General features: G+C 43.3%; 1 protein-coding gene across 12 annotated transcripts in view; it reads left to right on the top strand.

The window, feature by feature from the left end:
* Nucleotides 1-17,365, top strand: part of mbnl1 (muscleblind-like splicing regulator 1) — a 322,821-nt gene that overhangs the window by 262,460 nt on the left and 42,996 nt on the right. The gene's annotated exons all lie outside the window — the stretch shown is intronic.

The raw sequence follows: 17,365 nt of genomic DNA, 5'->3' as shown, positions 1-17,365 counted from the left end.
AATCCATATCTTTTAATAGAAAAAATGAATAGAGAAATGGGTTACATTGCTGTATCAAGGTTAACCAAACTCTTATGTCCATAATTGTCCTTCAAATTCTCAGGGGACCTTAAGATCCATGACTTTAAAGTCCATTCTGCAGGTTCCCTCATAGGAAGAAATAAAACAAAGTTCTTCAAACCAAATAAATATACAGTGAAGAAGTCAAATGAAATGTCCAATTTTCCCTGTATCTTTCAAAAATTTTAGTCGTATGTCTCAGAGTGAAAGTCAATCATTCCATCACATAAATTTCTTGAACTATTTCTGTTCATTCCAGGACTGTAGGAGACACTTTACTTAGCCATTTCCTGGTAATCGCTTTCTTACTGGCTGCTAGTAGCATTTTTAACAAATATCTTTCATGCTTTTTGAGCCCATTTGGTACATTACCCAAACAAATAATGTTAAAGTCAAAATTAATCTCTGGGCTGATTACTGCCCTTATCTCTGTTGCCACAAATAACCAATAAGACAAAACCTTTGGACACTCCCAGAAAATATGAAAATGATCAGCCAACATATTATCACACATTCTCCAACATTGACCTTGTTCAGGTCTGTTACTTTGTAACTTCTTTATTTTTGGCGTTATGAGAAATCTTCAGGTATTCTTCCAGGTGAAGCCATGATCTTATTAAATGTGGAGCAGGCTCAACAGGCCAGATGACCTACTCCTGCTCCTATTTCTTATATCTTTATGTTACCTCAACTCTGAACTGATTCTACAACCTACAGCTCACTTTCAGAGACTTGGCAACTCATGTTCTCAGTATTATTTATTTATTTAGGTTTGATTCGTGCAATTCGTCTTCTTTTGCACATAGTTTTTTCTCAATCTTTGTTTATATGTAGTTCTGTATAAATTCTATGAGAACTCTTTATTTTCCTTTAAAAGTCTGCAAGACAATGAATCTCAGGGTAGTATATGGTGACATACACATATTTTGATAATGAGTTTACTCTGATTTTTGATATTGACATTACTTGATAGTCAGCATGATAAGTGTGGGCTGAAGGGTCTGTCTGTGTGCTGAATTGGGCGCCGCAGTAGTGTAGTGGTTAGCGTAATACCATTACAGCTTAGGGTGTCAGAATTCAGAGTTCAATCCCAGCATCCTCCTTAAGGAGTCTCTCTACACTCTCCTCCGGAATGTATGGTTTTCTCCATGTTCTTCAGTTTCCTCCCACGGTCCAAACATGTACTGGATAGGTTAACTGGTCATTGTAAATTGTCTCATGATTAGGTTAGGGTTAAATCGAGGTTGTTAGGGGTTACATACTGGGTGGTGGGACTCAAAAGGGTAGAAGGGCCTATTCCTCTGTGTATCTCCAAATAAATTTTTTTAAAGGTAAATAAAAGTGACTCTTGAAGCTTGGCAGTCAGAATTAGCGACACATAGTTGCAGACTTTCTTAAACAATAGTTAAAGACAATGCCCTTCAATCAGCGGATACAAATTCTATTAACAGTTTGGTGCCTTATACAGTGTTAAAAGCCAAGTTCTAAAGCAGCAGTACATGCCCTGTTATATCTCTCTTGCTCACTCTCTCTCTTTTGTAAGAGGATTTGTTAAATAATTAAAGTGTCACACAACTGTGAAGAAAAACCTGAATTGGCCAGGGCTGTGCAGAGGCATTGTAGTATGCCTGCATGAGGCACAAGGAGAAATTCTTTCTGAATGGTGAGGTGAGATTAGAAGACCTCATTGTGACGGCTTTGACTCCCTTGAAATTACACTGAGAGGGGATTATGTAATGACTGCAATATGATAAGCAGGAAAAGGCAATTATCCTGACTGAAGCTTCGGTGGAGCTGAGAGACTGGAAGCTTTCTGCGTTGGTTTGCCTCTTGTATTTCATCAGCAGCATGAGGATGTCAATCATTGATCATTGATCCAAGACAGAGCTCAATAGATTTTTAGATGAAAGAGTATTGGTTATAAGAAGGTGTATAGAGAAAAAAAATGTGATAGCCATTGTTGATTTGGATACAGATTCAGACTAGTTTACTATATTCAGAGAATATAGGAAAGTACAGCACAGAACCAGGCCCTTCAGCCCATCTAGTCCATGCCAGAACATTTAAACTGCCTACTCACATCAACCTTCACTGGGACCATAAGTCTCCATACCCATGCCATCTATGTACCTCTCAAAACTTCTCTTAAACATTGAAATTGAGCTCACATGCACCACTTGCACCGGCTACTCATTCCACACTCTCACGACCTTCTGAGTGATGAAGTTTCCCCTCACTTCCCCTTAAACTTTTCACTTTTCACCCTTAACCCATGACCTCTAGTACTCGTCCCACCCAACTTCAGTGGGTAAAAACCTGCTTATATTTATCCTATCTATACCTTTCACAATTTAGTATACCTCTATCAAATCTCCCCTAAATCTTCTATCCTCCAAGGAATAAAGCCTTAACCTATTCAATCTTTCCTTATAACTCAGGCCCTCCAATCCAGGCACCATCCTTGTAAATTTTTTCTGCACTCTTTCAGCCTTATTTCCATCTTTCTGAAAAGTAGGTGACCAAAACTGCACACAATACTCCCAATTGGGCCTCACCAATGTCTTACACAGCTGCAACATAACATCCCATCTCTGTACTCAATGCTTTGATTTACGAAGGCCAAATAGCAAAAGCTTTCTTTATAGCCCTACCGAATTCCTTACTCACATGAAGTAAATGGTATCTACATAGTAAAACACATGTTAATGCCTCTCTGTTGGCGCCGGTAACAAGGCAACATTTGTGGGCCGCCTCCAGCACAATCCTTACTGATTTAATTTGACGCAAACAACGCATTTCTCTGTACATTTCAATGTTTCAAGTACTTATGACAAATAAAGCCAGTTTCCTTCTTTAAATACTGGTCTTGCTGAAAGTTGAAGGGCTAATTAGCCTGTTTCTACCCCTTCCTCAGTTTTTTTGGATTTAATTTAATATTGTCACATGTTAGGGTTACAGTGCACGTCAGTTGTACCGATTGTTTCAGTGCATCGGTACATCGAGGAAGTACAAAAGGAAAACAACAACAGAATGCGGAACAAGGTGTTACACTTACAGAGAGTGTGCGGGACAGGCAGGCAATGAAGGTGCATGGACCATAATGAGGTAAATTGTGAGGTCAAGGATCTATCTTATCGTACTAGGGAACCATTCAATAGTTTTATTACAGCGGGATAGTTGTTGTCGTTGAACCCAGTGGTGCATGCTTTCAGACTTTTGCATCTTCTGCCTGATGGGAGGGGAAGAAGAGAGAATGCCTGGGATGTGGGCTTCACTGGCAAATTCAGCACTTATTGCATGTTCCCCATCCGTTCTCAGGAAATTTGTGGTCTGACCAATGTTGCTTTTCATGTCCTCAGGAAGTGCCACTGGCCCATGTGGGAATAATGTATAAGAGTAATAGGCCTGAAACTGGCCCACACCAAATATCAGCTCATGGACCATAGAACATAAAAGAGTAGAGCACAGGACAGGCCCTTCGGCCCACAATGTTGTGCCAAACCAAACAAATTAGTAATCAAATGATCAACTAAACTAACCTCTTCTGCCCACGTAATGTCCATATTGTTGCATTTTCCTCACATCTAAGTGCCTATCTAAACATCTCTTACAAGTCCCTGGTATATCTGCCTCTACCACCACTACAGGCACCCAGCAGTCTCCACATAATAGAACTTGCCCCTCACATCTTCTTTGAAATTACTCCCACTCACTTTAAAATCCAAAGTTCAAAGTAAACTTATTATCAAAGTACATAAATGTCACCATATACAATCCCGAGAATCATTTTCTTGTGGGCATTCACAGAAAATACAAAGAACGACAATAGAATCAAAGAAAAAACACACACAAAGGTGGACAAAGTGCAAATACAAAAAGAAACAAAATGATGATAATTAATAAATAAGTGCTAAATAATACGGAGAGCATGAGTTGCAGAGTCATTGAAGGCGAGTTCATCGGTTCAGGAATCAGTTCGGAGTTGGTATCCACACTGGCTCAGCCTGGAATGGGCTGCCAGGAATGGCGGCAGAAGCAGATACGACAATACAGAGATCGTGTGTAGGCAGGAGATTTAGTTCAATTTGTCATTGTATTGGGTGCAGACATGGTGGGCTGAAGGTCTTATTCCTGGATTGTTCTGTGTTGTAAACTCATTGTGTGAAGGATTATGCTAAACAGGTACCCTTCTGCCAGTTTAATCACCAAATTAACAATGCAAGAAAGATCACTCCTCCGCTCTGCATTACTTAGGACAACAAGCAGAATAAATTAAATGTTGACACACACACACACACAAAAACAGACACACAAACACACAAAAACACAGACACACAAACACACACACACACAAAACAGACACACATAAACATACGCACAACTACACACGCATAAAACCACACACACTAAAACAGACACACAAAAACACACAAACACAGACATACAACACATACACTCACACAAATATGCACAAGCACACACACACAAACGCAGACGCAAAAACATTTACAAACACACACACACACACACACACACACACACACACACACACACACACACAATGCAAAAGATTCTGCAGATGCTGGAAATCTTGGGCAAAACACACAAAATGCTGCAGGAGTTTTAAAAAGTCGATGTTTCAGAGCAAGACTCCTCACCAGGACTCACCCACAAGCACCACACACGAAGTGGATGTTGCTGGCCAACCCAGCAACCATTGCCTTTCCTGAGCTGACCAGGCAAAGGAGAAGATGTTTCACACCCACTGCTGCTGCCCTGGTACAAAAGTTGGACAAAGGTTGACAGTCTGTGTGCAGGAAGGATGCTCACACTCGGCTAGAAGGAACCAGGGTTCACAGTTTCAGGACAGGACTGAGATGTGGAATCATAGAGCATGGAAATAGGCCCTTTGGTCCACAGTACCCACACAGCTAGTTCCCACATTCTGCCCATATCTCTCCAACAATTGTTCCTCCATGTACCTACCCAAGTGTTTTTGAAATGTACTTGTCTCTACCACCATCTCTGGTACCACAACCTGCCTGAAAACATTATCCCTCAGGTCAGAATCACAATCAGGTTTAATATCATCGCCATATATTGTGAAATTTGTCACATAAATCTTTCCCCTCTCACCCTAAATCTGTGCCCCCTCCCCAGATTTTGACTCCCCTACCCTGGGGAGAAAGACTGTTGCTATCGAACTGATCTAAGCCTCTCAAAATTTTAATCATCTCCATAAGGTCACCCCCTCATTCTCTTGTGCTCCAGTCCTAGCCTGGCCAACCTCGTCCCATAATTTAGTCCCTCTAGATGGCAACATCCCTGTAAATCTTTCCTGTACTCTTTCTTGTTTATCAATGTCTTTACTCTAATACGGTGACCGGAATTGTACACAGTACTCCAAGTGCAGCCTCACGAAGATCTTATACGCTGCACCACAATGTCCCGACTCCTGTGCTCAGTGTCATGTCTAATGAAGGCCAGACTACTAAACACCTTTCCCACCTCCCTCATTACCTGTGGTGCCATCCTCAAAGGACTCCTGGGTCCCTCTGTTCCATTCCACTCCCTAGTGCCCTACCTCTCAAGTTCAAGTTTCAATTCAATGTCATCTGCCTGTACATATATACAACCAAACAAAATAACATTCCTCTGGACCACGGTGCACCCACACAACATATACCACACACAGCACGGCATCCAAAACATTATGCTATAAATAAGTGAATAAAATATAATTCAAAATACATGTGATAAATCACAGCACAAGTAAACAATAAACAGTACAGTAAACAGCTCGCTGTCCTAGTGACGAGACCTCAGTGGTGGCAGGGTATTCATTAGTCTCACAGCCTGAGGAAAGAAGCCGTTACCCAGTCTGGCAGCCCGAGTCTCGATGCTCCTGTACCTCCTTCCTGACGGTAGTGAGATGGTAGTGGGATGGGTGGTGGGGATCCTCAACAATGCTTCGTGCCCTTCGTATACAACGCTCCGGGTAAATGTCACAAATCGGGGGAGGGAGGGAGATCCCAGAGATCCTCTTGGGGGTTTTTACTCTCCTCTACAGGGTCTTGCGGTCTGCTGCCTTGCAGCTTCCGTACCACACAACGATGCAGCCAGGCAGGACACCCCTGTTGGTTCTCCTGTAGAAAAGTGTTAGAAGGGGGGCAGGGAGCCTTACACACCTCAATCTCCTCAAAAATATAAACTCTGCTGACCCTTCTGGAGGTGTTGTGGGTGGAGATTAGACCATTCATAGCATAGGTCCTATTCTGGTTTATGAAATGCAACACCTCACGCTTCTTTACATTGAAACCCATATGCCACTCCTGGGACCAATTCCCGAACTGATTGAGATTTCTTTGTAATCGAAAATAAATTTCTTCACCATCAGTAACACATAATTTTGTGTCATCCACAAGCTTATCCAGCTTATTCATGAGCATCCAAGTTATATTTATAAGTAACAATCCCAACACTATATTATAATTATTAATCCCAACACTATAGCACACTACTAGTCACTGATCAACCGCCGTCCTCAGCTTCCTACCTCTCAGCCATTTCTGAGTCCACCAGCTCTCCTTGGATTCCATGAGACCTAACGTGTCAGACCACCACCACTCCAGCACTCATTACTTTCTGTGTAAGAGATGCTTGCCTGGCACATCTCTTTTGAACGTAACCCCTCTCACATTAATGCATGCCCTCTCGTATCTGACATGCTGATTCTGGAAGAATGATCGTGCCTACCTATCTCATATAGTCTCCATGGCCACTTTATTGGGCACACCTGCACACCTGCTCATTAATGCAAATATCTAATCAGCCAATAACGTGGCAGCAACTCAATGCATGCCGACATGGTCAAGAGGTTCAGTTGCTGTTCAGACCAAACATCAGAATGGGGAAGACATGTGATCTGAGTGACTTTGATCCAGACGGGGTGGTTTGAGTATCTCAGAAATGGTTGATCTCCTGGGATTTTCATACACAACAGTCTCTAGTTTAAAGAGAATCGTGCGAGAAACAAAAACAAATCCAGTGAGCAGCAGTTCCATGGGAGAAAATGCCTTGTTGATGAGAGAGGTTAGAGGAGCTCGAGCTGACAGGAAAGCAACAGTAACTCAAATAACCACGTGTTACAACAGTGGTGTGCAGAAGAGCATCTCTGAATGCACAACATTTCAAACCCCGAAGTGGATGGGCTACAGCAGCAGAAGACCACAGATATATGCTCTGTAGCCAATTTATTAGGTACAGGAGCTATTAATTAAATTAGCAATCAAATGTTTGTACCAACAAGTATTTCACTTGGTTTCTATTGACTCCTAAGAGTTAAAAACAAAAGGGGAAGTTGACCAGAGGAGTGGGGAGGTAATTGCTCACTTGTGCACTGGCTTTTTGAATTCTGCAGTCCATTTCCAGAAACAATGTTTTAGCAGAGTTAAAAAGAGAAATGTTCATATATTTTGAGGAAGCAGGTTTTGTAGGGGTCCAGTGACAAACAAGAGAAAATCAGTAGATGCTGGAATTCCAAGCAACACACACACACACACACACACACACACACACACACACACACACACACACACACACACACACACACACACACACACACACACACACACACACAAAGTGCTGGAGGAACTCAGCAGGCCTGGCAGCATCTATGGAAAAGAGTATAGTCGACATTTCGGGCTGAGACCCTTCATCAGGACTACCATGAAGGGTCTGGGCCTGAAACGTCAACTGTTTTCTTTCCCATAGATGCTGCTAGGTTTTGCAGGAGCTCAGGGAGAAAGCAGAGGAGTGTGCAGTTAATTGAGAGAGAACCATGATTAAATGGCCTGTAGCAGTTGTGCGATCACTCCAGTCAAGTATGATGTTCTCCTCAGGAGTTGTCCTTTGGTGGGTCAGTGGTCGGGGCCTTTGGCTGCAATCGCTTGTTCACTGTGACGTAGTGGAGGTCGCTCTCATGTCACGCAGCTCCCTCTTGAACAGATTTCCTCCAGGTGCATCTACTGAGTGCCATGTCTTCCCAGTTTTTAGATGTCATGCTGGATTTCTTCAGGCTGGTTTTGAGGTTACCTTTGCCCACCAGGGGCTGGCTGACCGACCTTCAACTGGGAGTGAAGGATCTGTTTGGGGAGATGTGAGTTAGGCTTCTGAATGACATGACCAATCTATCAGAGTCGTTGTTGCTTTATCGCATTGGAAATGCTGTTCATGTTGGTCTGCTCCAGTACACCATTGTTAGTGCGTCAAAAGGCCTGTAGGATTCTCTGACTGGATGAAAGCTCGTATTTATTTATTTGTTGAAATACTGTGTGGAGTAGGCCCTTCCAGCCCTTCCTGTCATGCCACCCAGCAACACTGGAACAAATACGTCTTTGGACTGTGGGAGGAAGCCAGAGCGCCCGGAGGAAACCCATGCGGTCACGGGGAGAACTGCTTACAGGCAGCAGCAGGAATTGAATCAGGGTCGCTGATGCTGTAAAGCATTTTGCTAACCACCACGCTACCATGCCACCCCAACATGTTAACAGAAAGATTACATGAACCTTAAAAAACCTAAACCTGTGCTGATAAAAAGGTGTCAGCCCAAAACATCAACTGTCCACTTCCTTCCATAGGTCCCGCCTGACCCCACGAGTTCTTCCAGCATTTTGTGTGTTGCTCCAGATTTCCAGTATCTGCAGTCCCCCAGTGTCTCCACTAAGCTTAAACCTTCCTCTTTGAGCCTTCATGAAACAGCCTGTCCTTCAGTTTTCCCAAAAAATAGGAGTTGACACAAATCGGCGTGCACCACCATCTCCCCTCCCCTTTGCAGTGCTATAATCCAGGGTGGAAGACGGTGTGTTGCCCTCCCCACCCACAACCCTGGCACCCTGGAGCCTGAGACAAGAATTGCCAGTGGGGTATAAAGGAAACAGCTGCCTTATGACATTTTAAACCATTCACTCTCTCCTCCCGACAATTGCCCTCGGGTCAGGAGTACATCAGTTACACCATACATTTTATCAGCTGGATTACAGGTACTGAGGAATGAAACATGCAGTGGCAATCCAGATTTATCGATATCCGTTCACCAGGTGACCAGTAATTTGGTAAACACTGCCATCTCATCATCTAAACTCATGGCAGGATTTCTCTCTGTCATCAGTATCTCACTCTGATCTGCACATCAACCTGGATCTAACTCACAGACAATTCAGCAGCCTGCATTGTAAAACTGCACTTGGCAGCGGACTGTTATAAGACCATAAGACATGGGAGGAGAATTAGGCTTTTGGGCCCATCGAGTCTGCTCTGCCTTCCATCATGATCCCTCTCAACCCCATTCTCCTGCCTTCTCTCTGTAACCTTTGGCACCCTTACTAATTAAGAAACTATTAACCTCTGTTTTAAATATATCAGATGACTTGGTCTCAACAACCATCTGTAGCAATGAATTCCACAGATTCATCACCCTCTGGCTAAAGAACTTTGTCCTCATTTCATTTCTGTTCCAAAAGGACATCCTTATGTTCTGACGTAGTGCCCTCTGGTCCTAGATTCCCCCACTGCAGGAAACATCCTCTCCACATCCACTCTACCTAAGCCTTTCAATATACGATAGGCCTTATTACTCTAAACTCCAGCAAATGCAATCCCAGAACTATCAAATATCAACTATCAAATGCTCCTCTTGTGTTAACCCTTTCATTCCCAGAATAATTTCCGTGAATTTCATCTGGACCCTCCCCGATGCTGGTAGATCCTTTCTTAGATAAGGGGCCAAAACTGTTCGCAATATTCTGAGTGTGGTTTGATCAATGCCTAATAAAGCCTTATGTCCCCTCACAACACTGAAGGGGGAATTTGAGCCCACTTGGTCCATGCATTGAAATGTACTGGATACCAAAAGGCCTGGATAGAGTGGACATGGAGAGGATGTTCCCCTTAGTAGGAGACTGGGATCTGAGAGCAATAAAGGGCCATCTTATTAGAGCTGAGCTAAGGACAGATCCCCTGTGCAGGTCAAGGCATTGTGTGTATTTAGCAGAAATTACGGTAATATATTCTTGATTGGTAAAGGGTTGAGGGTTATGGGAAGAAGGCAGGAAAATGAAATGTAAAAATTAGTCATAATTGAATGGCAGAGAAGACTCAGTGGGCTGAATGGCCTAATTCTGCTCCTGTATTTTATGGTCTATTCTCTCTCAGATACCCCTCACTACATCCTAATTTTCTACTCCAGAAGTAGTTTACATTAGGCAAGTCACCTGCAGGCATTCATGTTGTTGGGATGTGGGAGAAAAAGATAGCACTTGAAGGAAACCCACAGGGGCACAGAGAGAACACCATCGTGCTATTCTAATGATCTCTCTCTCTCTCTCTCTCTCTCTCTCCACCTCCCTCTTCCATTCTCCCCCTCTGTCCCCTCTCCCTCCCTCTGTCCCCTCCTTCCCCTCTCTCTCTCACTCTTCTCTCTCATCTCCTATCTTTCTCCCACTCTCCCTCCCCCTCTGTATTTCTCTCTCTCCCCCTTTCTCCCCTCTCCCTTTCTCCCTTCCGCTCTCTCTCTTTCCCTCTCCCACTCTCCTTTCTCCTTCTCCCTCTGTCTTCCTCTCTCTCTTTCCCACTCCCGCTCTCCCTATGCCTTTCTCTCTCCCCTTCTTCCATGCCCTGCTTTTCCCTCCCCCTTTCTCTCTACACCACTGACAGCAGAGCAAAGTGGCTGCGACACACTGTTACTCCACTGAATATATTGAATCAGTTGGTGTCAGGTTCAAGTCTGATTCCAGAGGCGTGTGGCAAAGATCAGCAGAAGTGCAGCATTCAGAGCCCTGGATTATGTTTGGAGGGGTGAAAGTAATTTTGGGGAGAATTCAAATGCATTTTCAGACATTAATTACAACATCATAAAAAGGGAAGTCTAATTTCCAGACAACTATTAATAACTCCAATCCAATGCCTGGGGCTCATGGTACGTAAGGATGTGGTGTAGGTCACAATATTCCTGTGGTTATGGTGACTCAGTTGTTCAAGCGGCCTCTCTGTGCACTCATTAATCTGGATAAAAGGTTTCTGTGCAATGCAAAGGAGCTAGATGACAATTTCCCCAGGGGGCTAAGTGCAAATGGGATCCATATTACACCATCACCCGAGGAGCTAATCAAACTTGATGTGAGGTTCTCCAGGTAAATACTTTTTCATTAGACCGTAAGACATAGGAGCAGAATTAGGCCATTCAGCCCATCAAGTCTGCTCTGTCATTCCATCACGGTTGATTCATCAACCTCCTCAACACACTTCTAATAATCAGGAAATTATCAACCTCCATTTTAAATATACCCAATGATTTGACCTTCATAACCGCCTGTGGCAATGAATTCCCCAGGTTCACCACACGCTGGCTAAAGTGGTTCCTCCTTTATAGGAAATTCCTTGTATTCTGAGATTGTGCCCTCTGGTGCTAGAGTACCCACTAAAGGAAATGTGCTCTCCACATCCACTCTATCTGATAGTTTCAACGAGATCCCCACTCATTCTTCTGATCTATCCCGAGTACGGGCTCGGAATCAACAAATACTTATAACAATTAACCCTTTCAGTTCTGGGATCACTACTGTGAACCTCCTCTGTACACTCTCCAATGCCAGCAAGGCCTTTCTGAGATGAAGGGCCGAGAACTGCTCACAGTGTTCCAAATATGGTCCTCTACTGGGACCTCTTTCCACCATCCCCACCCACTCAGTCTGTTCATCACTCACACACTCCTCTACTGGGACCTCTTTCCACCATCCCCACCCACTCAGTCTGTTCATCACTCACACACTCCTCTACTGGGACCTCTTTCCCCCCCACCCTACCCACTCAGTCTGTTCATCACTCACACACTCCTCTACTGGGACCTCTTTCCCCCCCACCCTACCCACTCAGTCTGTTCATCACTCACACACTCCTCTACTGGGACCTCTTTCCCCCCCACCCTACCCACTCAGTCTGTTCATCACTCACACACTCCTCTACTGGGACCTCTTTCCACCATCCCCACCCACTCAGTCTGTTCATCACTCACACACTCCTCTGCTGGTTGCTTTTCCTGTCCTGCATGCACTTAAAATATAGTGCAAAAGTCTTAGGCACACACACACACACACACACACACACACATATATATATATAATGTGTGTGCGTGTGTATATATATATAGTGCCTAATTGTCAATGTGGAGCAGACAGCAAGTTTGTAAATCTGGTGGGAGAAAAGGATGTTGGGAATGGTGAGCGTGGAATGCCATGGGAGAGGTAGAAGAGAGGAATGCCAGGATGTGGAGAGGTGGAATGGGGACAGATACATGCAACATTGAGACAGCTCGCAAGGTCATTTGATTCCAAACAATTGGTTTTCTTGATCATTATAAAACGTTTCTCTGGTGCTTCCCGCTTCCTCCCCTCTCCCTGCCCCCTTCCCACTGTCAGCCCACATCAGTGACCCATGTCAGAATCAGGCGTATCATCACAGAGTATGTAATGAAATTTGTTTTTTATTTTTGAGGCAATATATAAAATTATTGCAGTATGCTGCCTGACCTATTGAGTTCCTCCAGCTGATTGGTCATTCTTCTAGATTCCAGTACTTGCTGTCTGCTCTCTCTCTCCAAAATTAATAGTTCTCTCAGTTAGCTGGCAAAAATAATTTTTTTTAATATATATAACCATCCAGAACCAAACCTAATTTAAAATAACTTAAAAATTGAAAATAGTGTTAAATATTTAAAGATAATAAAACATATATAAATATGAAAGGGTTAAATGACATAGAAGCAGAAAAGTTGCTTCCACTGATAGTGAGACTAGAACCAAGGAATGTGTCCTTAAAATTTAGGATGGAAACACGTAGAAACTGCTTTTCCCAGAGAGTAATAAATCTGTGGAATTCTCTGGCTAGGGAAGATGTAGAGGCTACCTCATTAAATATATCTCAGGCACAGTTGGATAGATTTTTGCATATTAGGGGAATTAAGAGTTACGAGAAAAAGGAGGTAGGTGGAATTGAGTTCATGGCCAGATCAGCCATGATCTTATTGAATGGCAGAGCAGGCATGATGGGTCAGGTGGCCTAACCCTGCTCCTATTCCATATGTTCTAATAGGTAAGACATGTAGAAAGAAATTCAAATAAATGCAAAGAATAAAATATAACTCAGAAATTAATAATATTTCCCTTAGTCCCACACCAGCATCCTTCTGCATTGAAATCAATGGGGAGGAACTCACAGTAATAGGTGTAAGTTTTGCAGTGGGATTCTTTTCTCGAGGTGATTGGAAATACTGTGGGATTCCACGAGGAGTCCAGTGATGTTGTGCGGCTAACAAGACACCTGCAAACTGTTGAACTCTGCAGTTGTGCCTTGGTATGGAAATGCTAGTCCTGCAGATTCAGAATCAGAATCAGGTTTACTATCACTGATGTACGTCACGAAATTCGTTGTTTGGTGGCAGCAGGACAGCACAAGACATAAAAGTGACTATAAGCTACAATAGCAAAAGATAAATAGTAGTGACAAAGAGGAATGGTGAGGTAGTGATTCTGGATTCTGGAATCATTCAGGAACTTGATGGCAGAGGGGAAGAAGCTATTCGTACATTGTTGAATGTGGGCCTTTAGGCTCTTGTACCTCCTCCCAAATGGTCGTGATAAGAGACATATCCCAGAGAGTGAGGGTGTTTAATGGTGGATGCTTTCTTTTGAACATGGTGGGGAACCTTGTGCCCATGACAAAGCTTATGGAGAGAACAGTGCAACACTAGAACAGACCCTTCAGCCCACAACATTTGTGCTGACCATGATGTCAATTTAACTAAACCTAGATTAGTTTAGTAATAATTAAACAACTAAACCAGCCTGCATTTGGTCCATATCCCTGCATTCTCTGCATATCCATGTGCCTGTTGAATACCTCTATTGCATCAGCAACCATCACCAATCCTAGGAGCACGTTCCAGGCACCCACCAATCTCTGTGTAAAAAAACTAGCTTCACACTTCATCATCATCGTCATTGCGTGCTGTGTTGTACGACGTAGATGATCGTGGTCTTTCCATGACCATGATTGTTCCCGGCAAATTTTTCTACAGAAGTGATTTGCTATTGCCTTCTTCTGGGCAGTGTCTTTACAAGATGGGTGACCCCAGCCATTATCAATACTCTTCTGAGACTGGCATCAGTGGTCGCATAACCAGGACTCGTGATATGCACTGGCTGCTCATACGACCTTCCACTACCTGCTCCCGTGGCTCCACGCGACCCTGATCGGGGGAGCTAAGCACCCTTGCCCAAGGGTAACAGTCAGGCTACTGGAGGGAAGGAGCGCCTTACACCTCCTTTGGTAGAGACGTATCTCCAACATGCCTCACACATATCCCTTAAGTGTTCCCTCTCTTGCCTTAAAGAGCTATACCTTTCATTAGTTGACACTGTTAACTTGGGAAAATGATTCCTTTGACTGTCATAATTTTATAAAGCTCCATCAGCTCTCCCCTCAGCCTCCAAAACTCCAAGATAAAACACCCTGGTTTGTCCAACCTTCCCTGAACCCCTCTAATCCAGCTAAACCATTTCTGCACCTTTTCCACCATCTTTCCTATAATGGTGTGACCAGAATTAAATGTAATTCTCTAGATGCGGCCTAACCAGAGTTTTATACAACATGACTTCCTGTCTCTTAGACTCAATGCCCTGACTGATAACTCCTACATTCAGTGCCCTTCTAGAAGTGGTTGATGGCTCTGTGCCTATACTCACTGGAGATTAGATGAAAGACTGGGGAGTCTCATTGAAACCTACCGAATATTGAAAATCCTACATAGAGAAGATAGGGAGAAGATGTTTCCAACAGTGGGAGAGTCTTGATCCAGAGGGGATAACTTCAGAATACTGGGATGTCTCTTTAGAACAGAAATGAGGAATATCTTTCGCCAGAGGTGATAAATCTGTGGAATTCATTGCCACAGATCTTTCGTTGAATCCTATTATAGTTACTATTCTATAGATTTGCTGAATATACCCACAGGAAAATGAATCTCAGGGTTTATGTGGTGAAAATTTTTACTTTAAACTTTAAACACAGATGTCCATGGAGGCCAAGTCGTTAGGTAAATTAAATGAGGAGGTTAGTGGGCTCTTGATTAGTAAGAGCATCAACGGGTACAGGGAGGTGGTATGAGAATGGGGTTAAGATGGAAAATAAATCAGGCATGATCAAAGAGCAGAGCAGAATCAATGGGCTGAATGGTCTAGTTCTGCTCCTCTGTCTTATGGTCCTATGGCTTCTTTGGTGTGGCCATTAGGTGTTTGGTACCAAACTGCCAGGAAAGAGTTAAGGTACTTCAGGAAACAGATTGAGAAATGGGTGAGGTCATAAGAGGGCTGGCAGCTTTTTCATGAGGGAAGGAGGAGGAGGTGGAGGAAAGGGAGATAATATTAATGGATAATATTAATATCAACTTCAGATGAATGCTCCCTGCTGCATTGTGGTCTTTTGTGTTCCCATACTGTCCATATTTGTGGTCTTCCTTGACCAATTTGTGCCAGATTCTGGGAAGTCTTGTTCCAGGGACCTGTGTTCCTTGCAAGTTGCAAGGAAAGGAAGGATTCTTCATTCCAGAATTGGAAGTTCTAGCCCATAGTGAAAACTCCCGGTCTAGCCAAAGTATTCAGATGACTGCCTTATGTTACAAATATGGAAAGATTCAGATTTTCAAAACATCTTTTACAGTAACATAGTGTACTTCCTGCAAATTAAATATTTCTGAATTGTAGTCAAATAGAAAACACAGAAGTCAAATTACACACAGGGTATCCCATGAATATTACTGCTACAGCAACCAGGTTATCTATTTCTTTAGTTAGCCAGGACTCCATGGATAAATGAAAGCGACCTCTTTGAAGAGATTTGGTATGTCACCAAAGACTCAAGCAGGTTTCTACAGATTGCGTTGAGAGTGTTCTGATTTGGGGGGAGGGGGAAGCTGCAGAAAGTTGTAAATTCAACCAGCTGCATCATTGCCACAAGCCTCTCCACCATCAAAGACATCTTCAAAAGGCGGCGTTCATCATGATGGATCCCACCACGCAAGACATGTCCTCTTCTCTTTTCCACACTGGGGGTTGTGGGTGTTTGGAATGAGCTGCCAGAGGTGCTGGTAGAGACAGATACAATTACTAAAGTGTTTGGGTGTACCTTGACAGAAAATATGTAGATGGGTATTTGTCTACTGTTGGGAAATGGGAGTAGTGAAAATAGGTGTCATGGTCAGTATGGAGAAGATGAGCTGAATAGCCTATTTCTGTTCTATACAGCTCTTTATTTCTATAAAGGAGGTGGCACAGTAGCGTAATGGTTAGCACAATACTTTACAGCACCAGCAATCAGACGATCTGTGTTCAATTCCCACCACTGTGTATAAGGAATTTGTATGTTCTCCCTGTGACCATGTGGGTTTCCTCTGGATTTCCCAGTCTCCTCCTGCATTCCAATGACATACTGGTTATGGTTAGCAATTTCTAGGCATGCTGTGTTGGTGCTAGAAGCAATGGTGACACTTGTGGGCTCCCTCCAGCCCATCCTTGAACTGTGTTGGTTGTAGTCGCAAACAACATATTCGACTGTATGTTTCGAGATATGTACATGCGATAAATAGAGCTAATTTTTAAAATTTTCATTCAAAAAAACCTCTTTTGCTCCGGAGTTAATTGTGCTGGATATTCTTTCTGAATGGAACTTTGGCCAATGTGAACTTGACTGTACAGTTCCAGTAATGTGTCTGACATTTCACTGGTGTCAGACATGTGCTGGTTGACATTGTTACTTGCACAACACCTATTCCCATCTGTACCGACATAATAGGAGCTTAAAGGGCCACAGAATGACAGCCAGGCAACAGGTTTTCCCAAACCGGGAGTAAATCATGCCAGCCCCTCTGCTGACAACAGGTGACCAACCTGGGAAGTTTCAGTACAGCCCCACAACCTGCACCCACGTCTGCTAATGTCACACCGTTCCTCTTTCTCCCCCTGCTGATACATACTTAGTGGTGACTCCACAGGCAAAGCTGGAAGTAAATTTATTATCAGTTATCAATGAACGACTGCATCAATTAGATGTACAACAAACTGTGCAGATACAAAAAGAAACATAATGATAATAAGTAAGCAATAAATGTTGAGAACATGAGATGAAGAGTCCTTGCAGATGAGTCTATAGGTGAAATTGTTATTCTCCATCGGTTCAATAGTCTGATGGTTGAGAG

The sequence above is a fragment of the Hypanus sabinus genome, chromosome 2, assembly GCF_030144855.1.
Source record: "Hypanus sabinus isolate sHypSab1 chromosome 2, sHypSab1.hap1, whole genome shotgun sequence".
NCBI classification, from domain to species: Eukaryota; Metazoa; Chordata; class Chondrichthyes; order Myliobatiformes; family Dasyatidae; genus Hypanus; species Hypanus sabinus.
The sequence above is the reverse complement of the archived record's forward strand: the minus strand, read 5'-3'. Positions and strand labels throughout refer to the sequence as shown.